Here is a 7,874-nt window from a genome sequence, read left to right as displayed (position 1 = left end):
CGGGGATTCACGCTCGCACCTCGCTGGCACCGCCGGCCTTCCGATGCAGACGTTCCCGACCACCCGCACTGCTGCATCGGCTGCCAGCGGTCAACGGCGTCTTGAAATCACAGCTTCCGCGGCTTTCAAAGCTCGAGCGAGCGCCCACGGCCGCGGCGGGTGCGAACGGCAGGCTGGCCGGGAGCCCCGCGTCAGGAACGCGGGTGGGTGCGGGAGCCGCGTGCCCGTTCGCGTGGCTGCAGCTCCCCCGCGCGTCCGCGGCGCTCGCTGCGCGGGGCTGAGTGCGAGCTTCGCGCTCTGGAGAGCCGCCGCGCTGGGACCGCTTTGCCAAACGCTGCGGAACAGAACCGAAACGCTCTTTCTGCTCGCATCTGCAGCCAGCGTGGAAGGGTTCGCCGCTCCAGGCTGCCGTACATGGACCGCACCGTCTTGTCGGCCACTTCTGTCCCGATGCTGCGAGCATCCCGCCGCTGCCCCATCCCGCTCCCGGACACGCCGGAGAAAGGAGACCTTTGTACGGAAGGAGCTTTGCAGGAGGCTGGTGCCTGGCTGGCGACGAATCGAGCGTGTAAAGGTCACAGATGCGCCGGTTACATCAGGGCACATCTGGCGCCGAAAGCTGCTCTGTTCTGCGCTCGCTGAGGACGCGCCGTGAACCCAGCACAGCTGAAGAGCAAACCTCTGAAGGGACGGCGCGTCCTCAGCGTCCTAGGTGGTCCCGGGGAGGGCAAACTGAACAACTGCAGCTTTGAAACCCAGCAATTCGTACAGACGAGAGAAAAAACTTTTCTCAGCAGAGCCAATAGGCCCGTGCAGAAAAAAACCCAGTCAGTTGCCCACTGGTCTGCATTGGGGAAATAAATCAGCTGCGCGGGAGGAGGAGGCTTTCCGGGTTTGGAAGACGTCTCTCTCCAGGCTGTTTGGCCACCTTCTTTCTGTTTATTATTTTTAGCATGCGGCTGATTGCCAGGAGCGTCAGATACAGGCAGACAAACGAGGCCCCTGCCCCAGAGCGCACGCAGTGCGGGTTTCTGATGCAGGGAAACAGCAGAGAAGTGCCAGGGTGAGCGCAGGTACAAACCAGTACAGCACCCGCACATGCGCCAGGCTGAGCCCAGGGACGGGCAGGTTCTGGTCTCCCTCTGTCTGGTTACAGCGCGTGGCCCGAGGCAGAGATAAGGGCGAGCGGCTCCTAAGTGTTGTGTGGGGAGCTGGGGTCCCACGGGGTGGGAGCAGGTGGTCTGGGCTCTGTGGGGAGCCCGAAGGAGGAAGCGGGCAGGGGTACAGGCTCGCGTTGTGCTGGAGATCGTTAACAACCAAAAAGGCTCCAAACGCCAAAGAGGAGGGAACACAGCGACAGGAAAGCGGAGATTTCTCCTGCAGTATTGCAAGCAAGAGAAATAAACCACAAACACAAACGATTAGAAAGCAGCACATCTGTCATGTTTGTGATGCTGTCGGAACACGAATCCATCTGGGACAAGAGCCAACCCTGCCTCCCTGGGAGTTATATGGTTTTTTTCTTTTTGATTATTGTACGACATCTATCTCCGTAGCTGCGTGCTGTCTGCGCGGGCACGTGGGGGTGTGTTTCTGAAGGCTCCCCGGATTAGCAGAAGATCTATAGTCTCATTCTAGAAATTTTGCCGCTATAAAAATATATTCTGTTTTTGACTGAGTGTTTTTTCCTTCTCTCCTGAAACTCTGGAGCCGTGTAAAATAGCTTCATAAAACTTGGAAGGCTTTTTAAAGTAGAAGTTACTGCTTTGCCTTGCTTTTAAAAATGCACCCTTGGTTTTAGTGTCGGGCTGTTGTTCGCTTTTAAACAAGCGAATGCTGAAGAGATGCTACAAACTCCTTTTTTATTTTGTTGCTTCTTGAGAAAAATCCAATTATACCCAAGGGAAACAGGAATGAAGCATTTCATAAAAATATATGGTATATAAGCAAACAAAGCCTCAGTCTTCCAAAGTAAGAGTGCAAAAAAGGGAAAATTGTTTCAGCATCATCCCTTGAGTAAACACCCTCTCCTGGGAACACTGCGGTACCCAAATTGCCAGCACGAGCCCTTGCTCAGCGCCAGAAAGGCCTTTGACCAGCACCGGCTCGCTCGGGGAGGAGCAACGGGCCGCGGGGGCCCCGTCCCCAGGACTGCGGGGACACAGCGACCGTGCTCCACGCTGTGCCGGAGTTACGCTGCTGTGCCCGGTCCTTGCCTGGGCCATAGGGGCTGCAGCTGCAGGCACCCGCCCTCAAAACCTGCGCAGCAGATCCCGGTGCTGCTCCCAGCCTCTGCTACGACCTCGTGGGAAAAGGCGCTCGGCTTAGCGGGAAAGCGACTCTCGGCCAGGTTCCTGCCTGCGAAGCCGGGCCGTTGCTGCCTAGGTCTCTCGAGGGTTCTGCCTTTCAGCGAAGGACGTGGAGTGGTGGAGTGAGCGTACTAGAGCGGCTGAGAAGCAGCTCCAGTTCAAAAGATGTTTGGAAAAGCCTTTTTCCAATCAGGCAATTTGCAGCTTCAACTGTTGAGTGTTCCCCTTTCATTCCTTGGCACTCAAGCTCCGTCTGAATCAGCTTTCTCAGCACTTCAGAAGGGCTTATGTTACATTATGTAAGGTTTAACAGCCATCACTTCTCCAGAGGTAATCTAGAAATGTCTTTTTCATGACACAAGGGGGAGATTTCTCATTTGGGAAGCTGATTCTTTGTTGTTACCAAATTACTGCTTTTGGTGCACCCTTCATGCAGCTTTGATCTAATAACTCATTTTTTTCTACAAAGAAACTAAAAGAAATTTTGTTGATATTTCTGATAAATGGAAGTATCTGCTGAAAATACGTACTTTAAACCAAAAGGAAATAAAATTTGCTTCTTTATCTTTATATGTACATACCGTATGTATTTATATGTGCATATTTAAATATAAAGACCCCTCAGGACACTCTGAGTTCACGTAATTCTGCCCGTCCTTCCCCCAGCCTTTGCTTCCCAGCGCGCGGGCCGGCTCCCCAGCCCGCCTGGAGGGGACAGCCAGGCCGGCCCGGGCTGGGAGCTTCTTGCCTCACCTAAAATATTAATTACAGGCAGCGAGAGGAAATGTCAGTGCGCCCCTGAGCCTCTTCAGCAAGTCACCGGGAAAAGGCACGGCGGGAGCTGCTGGGGTAGGGGGTGGCTTTCCCGACAGTGACTGAACGCTTTGATAAGAAGCAGGAGTTTGTTTGCCACCTCATTTACCGTGTCAGGCTCTTTCTGCAGAGCACATAATGCTGTTCTCACCAGACCAGGGTGTAAAAAGCAGTAGAAAACAGAAATACACTTGGAAATGACCCTCATCTCACAACACAGCCCATGGTCTCGCTCTCTTGAAATTACCCTGTGCTCTGTGTGCTGGGAAATTGCTTTCTCTGATGGACGATTGCGTGCAAAGCCCCGGGACCCTGATTGATTTCTGTGCCTCCGCAGTCAGGAGAGCAGAGAGGAGAGAAGCGTGAAAATCAGGCAAGAAACGGGAAGGACAGATTGTCCCTGTGCTGACCAAGCAGCGGGCTGGCCGGCTGACGTTCTCTGAGTGGAAAGGAGGGGGAAGACCAGGGAGACAGACATCCCAGGACTGGGATTGTTCATTCTGCCAAGGGGCCACACACACAGAAAACCAAATTAAAAATCCAGTTACACCCAGAACAGATTTGCAGCCAGCAGTGACAGTAACCTTGCACAGGAGCTTGCCAGCGGTGACACGACCCCCGGTCTAGAAGCAGGTTGTCCTAGCCAAAGGAATCAGCTGTGCTGCACAGTGCCAGAGCTGGGCAGAGATAACTCTCCAGCAGTCCCCCAGTTTAGTTTCAGCTGATGTGAAAGGCATTTACTAAATCAAATTATTCTAAAGAGCAAGACAAGCTTACAAGCATGAGGGCCTTGGCCAGTCCAAACTCCCCAAAAGTTTGTGTGTTACAATTGAAATACGTCATATTTTAGTTAACTAGGGCTAGAGGTGACCATACCAAACTGTGGGTTTCTGGAGAGGTTCTCTGAATCTGAATTTGTGAATGTTGAAGCTTCTCACACATTTCTATTGTATCTGCCTTGCCCAGCATCTCCTTTGCGAGCTGAGCAGTCACAATCTAGTTAGGACCTCTCCATACAGAACTCTTTCCATAAATCTTATCTCTATTTTTGCCTTTCTCTGCCTCTTTTCTAATTCAGCCCAGATCTTTTCTGTGAGCAGGCACAACTGATGCTGCGTACAGCGTGTGAGACGCCAGCCCTTCGGCTCCTGTGCAGCCCTCACAGTTTGTACGGCGTACAGCTAGCTGCGCAGGCGAATTACGGATGGTAAAGCATTTACAGAAGGGCTCTGCATCCAATTTTCAGGCCAGAACAATACAGAATAGAGTCAATTTTTTTTTCCAGCTGGCACCGGGTAAAAAAAAAAAAAAAAAAAAAAAAAAAAAGTATTGCTTTAACTCTGTCCTGGTTTCTTGATTAGATGAAGGCAAATTACATGTTTTCCACCAGTCTATTATTACAGCGTAAACTCCGCTCAGTTTGTTGGACAGATGCGTTTTGCTCGCTGTCGTGGTTTTGTTTAGTAGGGGGGGCCTAAGGTAGGCCCCCCCCACTAAACAAAACCACGACACTCGCAGAAGATAAACTTCCTTCTCGAGAAAGATAACAGCACAATTGTGTCCAACATAGCTATACTTTAAGCCATTTCTTCAAAAATAACTATTTTCAGTTTTTGAGGAATGTATTTCTGCACGGCACCTATTCTTGCCCCTGCTCCCAGGCTGCATCTCCTGTGCCCCACTACCTGCCTTCACCACGTCTCAGGGATGAAACACCTCAGCATATTAAAAAAAACCAACCCTATTTATTGTAACTTTTAAATTACAGCAAACCTGCTCTGTGTGGAGGAGGTTTTGGAACTAGTTAACATCATTTTTCTAGCTCTGGTAGTTGGATAGCGACAGTTTGAATGTGCATGAGTACGTTGGCTCAAGCGCTGCCAAGGAACCCGTCCGTGTTTTCCGGGGAGGTTTCTGAAGGTAATTGGATCCATCCATAGCTTCTCCAATTAAGCCCCAGAGCTCTCAGACTGTATAGTCTTAGTGAGGAGCAGAGCTGAGCTTAATGAGTGAACAGACTCCGTCCCATTAAGGTTTCTATGTTCGCCAGTTGCTTTTTCCAGAGCACAGCCTGGCTGGCTGCTCCTGAGCCGTCATCTCCCTGCCTCTGCCCACTTAAGCACGCAGCAATCCAAACCAGGCTCCAGCGCACTTTAAACAGGAGCACCTGGAAACCTTGCCAGACCGTCTTTCTTTTTTCCCCCCTGTTTTTCCAGTTCCCAACTGCCCCCAGCCTGCCAAGCTCCGCATCCTGCAACCACCACAGTTCCTTCCCATGCGGAGGCAGGGGCTGTGGGTCGCAGCGATGCTGCAGCTTCCCCTCCCTGGGAAAGCTCTGCTGAAACACGGAACGCAAACGTAACCGGCCCCCTCCAAGGACGGTTCTGCAAACAGCATCTCCCAGCTGTCCTAGGAACAGTAACGTTCCCGGAGTGTGTCAGCATTTACCGAGATGCTTTTATCTCTTCGCCAAAGTAGGGAGAGCTGCTGTGTGTCCTGAAAACCTCTTTCGGCACTTTAATTAAAGTCTCCACGCAAACCCTTTTCCTGCGTCTCCCAGCCTGCCTGCCCCCAGCACCCTGCTTTCCATTTTTATTGGATTGATGTCCAGGCTGACCATATTTGACAACTGGACATTGCAATCACAATGATTTTTCCTCCTCTCTAATCAAAAGGCTTATGATGAGAGAATAACCTCAGCGTGTGCTGTGGGCCCGTGGTCTTTGTACGGGGGTCCTGTAAACCCCCCCGGGGCCGGTGCAGCGCCGCACTGGGGCACCGTCCGGCTGGGATGAGCTCTCCTTAACATTCTTCCTTATCCATATTCTATCCACAGGTGCTTTTCAGCAGTTAAACGGCCGAGGCAGTCTTTCAGGGCTTTGCACCCCTCATCCTCTGCAGATGGGAGCTCCCTGGGGTAAGAGCCCAGCCTGGATTTGCATCTGGAAACACCCTTGGTCTGGGCCGTGCTCGCTGGCCATTGGGCAGCTTGCTCGCCCAGCGGCACGTCCCCGCACCCCGCATTCGCCCCACCAAGCAGCGTATCGCACCCCGCGGCCCCGGCGTGGCCGAGCCCCGGACAGAGGGACCTGCACCGCTGCTGCGCCAAACCGTGCTGTGCCCGCACGCTGATTGGTTTTGTGTTATTTCTCCCTCATGGAAACTCATTCATTATTTTACATTACTGTTTGAAGCCTCGGAGCATCTCTTCCTGCATTTAAAACAGGAGGAAGAGCCTCCCTCTGCTCGCAGGCAGGTTAGCTCTCGCAGCCTCACCGCACAGCTCGGAGCTTTGGGGTGGGGAGGCTTGGCCGAACCCATTGTAATGAGCAAAGTGATCTCAATTTAAACAGCAGTTAATAAAAGATGCCTATACAGGGGCTGCCAGCTCCCTGGCACTTGATTAATCTACAGCCCATACACCTAACAGCACTAAAACAAACACACAAACACTCAAAAGGAAGTAATTAACTCAAAAATTCCGCCAGCTGGGACCCTGCTACCCGAGAGCGTTGCCAGCCCCAGGGAAAACCACTTTCACCGAAGGTGCAGGCTTGTTCCGCTCTGGACCTCGCTATGGAGGAGGACAACTCACAGCAACGGCGGTTTGGACCTGGGGCCGGGAGTGCTGCGTTTCTGAGTCCTGGGAGGAGGACGGGACGGAGGAGCCCAGCTGCGGCTGCGGCTTTCGGCGCTGCGTGAGGCTGCGGCGCTGGCAGGCAGCATCCTTCCCTCCTTCCCCGGATGTTGATGACCCTACACAGGGTCATCAACAAAGAAGTATTAATGGAGGAAACCGTAAGGGCTAGCTCCCAGGACACGGCAATGTTTCACCCGGGACAGGCACTGAGGACTCGCCCCAAGCTCGGTGGCGTTGCTCGCCTCCGGCTCGGTTTGCCCCTTTGTTCCGTCGCTCTGTGGAGCGGGGACCGCGCCGCGTGGCGTGTTTGTTCAGCCCTGGCATAATGGGACCTCCATTTCATTTAGGCTTCCCTAGGCATTACTGTAATATAAATGCTAATTAATAATAAAGCTTCTTAAAATCCCACATCCTTAATGATATATGTGGCCTGACTTTAAATCTGTCTTTAAAAATCACCTCCCTGCATCTCCATGAGAAGTAAACCCGGGATTTGGACCTCTCCTCTCTGCGCGAAGAGCGCTGCGATCCCAGACCGCCCTTGGAGAGGTGTGTGTATCTCTCCTGAAAACCTCACATTCGAGGCTTTACAAACCAAGCTCACAAGATCTAGGTTTGCCTCCGGCCCCTTCCAGAGGGCAGTTTTCCCGAGCCTCCCCTACACGAGTCCTTGGGAAAGCGCTGTCAAGGGACGGAGGAGGGTGCTGGGAAGAGGCTGGAGTCCAGCTTTGCAGGAGCAGGAGTCCGGGGGCTTCCTGCTGCTTCTCCGCGCGGGCTGGTGCCGTGCCCAGCCGGCCGCACGACTCGGCTCAATTCCTGCCACTGCCCAGGCGAAGCTGGGAGTCTGGGCTTTCCAAAGCCGCCCCCGCGTGTGGCTCAGACCCTGTGTCACATCATCCACATTATCCATGTGCACGTTCACGGGGTGTCTTCTGCCACAGGAACGCGGCCCTCGCCTCATCCCTGGCCTCTGCCATGCTGGGCTCTCCATGCTCCGTCTGCCAGCAACGGCAAAGTCCTGGAGCAGCTCCCTCTGACTGCGTTTCTCGGCTTTGGGTGGGTGTTTGTGTGCCAGCTTTGCTGTTACGTTAACGTGCTGAGAGGGGTTTCTC

The sequence above is a fragment of the Chlamydotis macqueenii genome, chromosome 23 (genome assembly GCF_036417535.1).
Source record: "Chlamydotis macqueenii isolate bChlMac1 chromosome 23, bChlMac1.mat, whole genome shotgun sequence".
Lineage (NCBI taxonomy): Eukaryota > Metazoa > Chordata > Aves > Otidiformes > Otididae > Chlamydotis > Chlamydotis macqueenii.
This window is presented reverse-complemented; position numbering follows the sequence as displayed.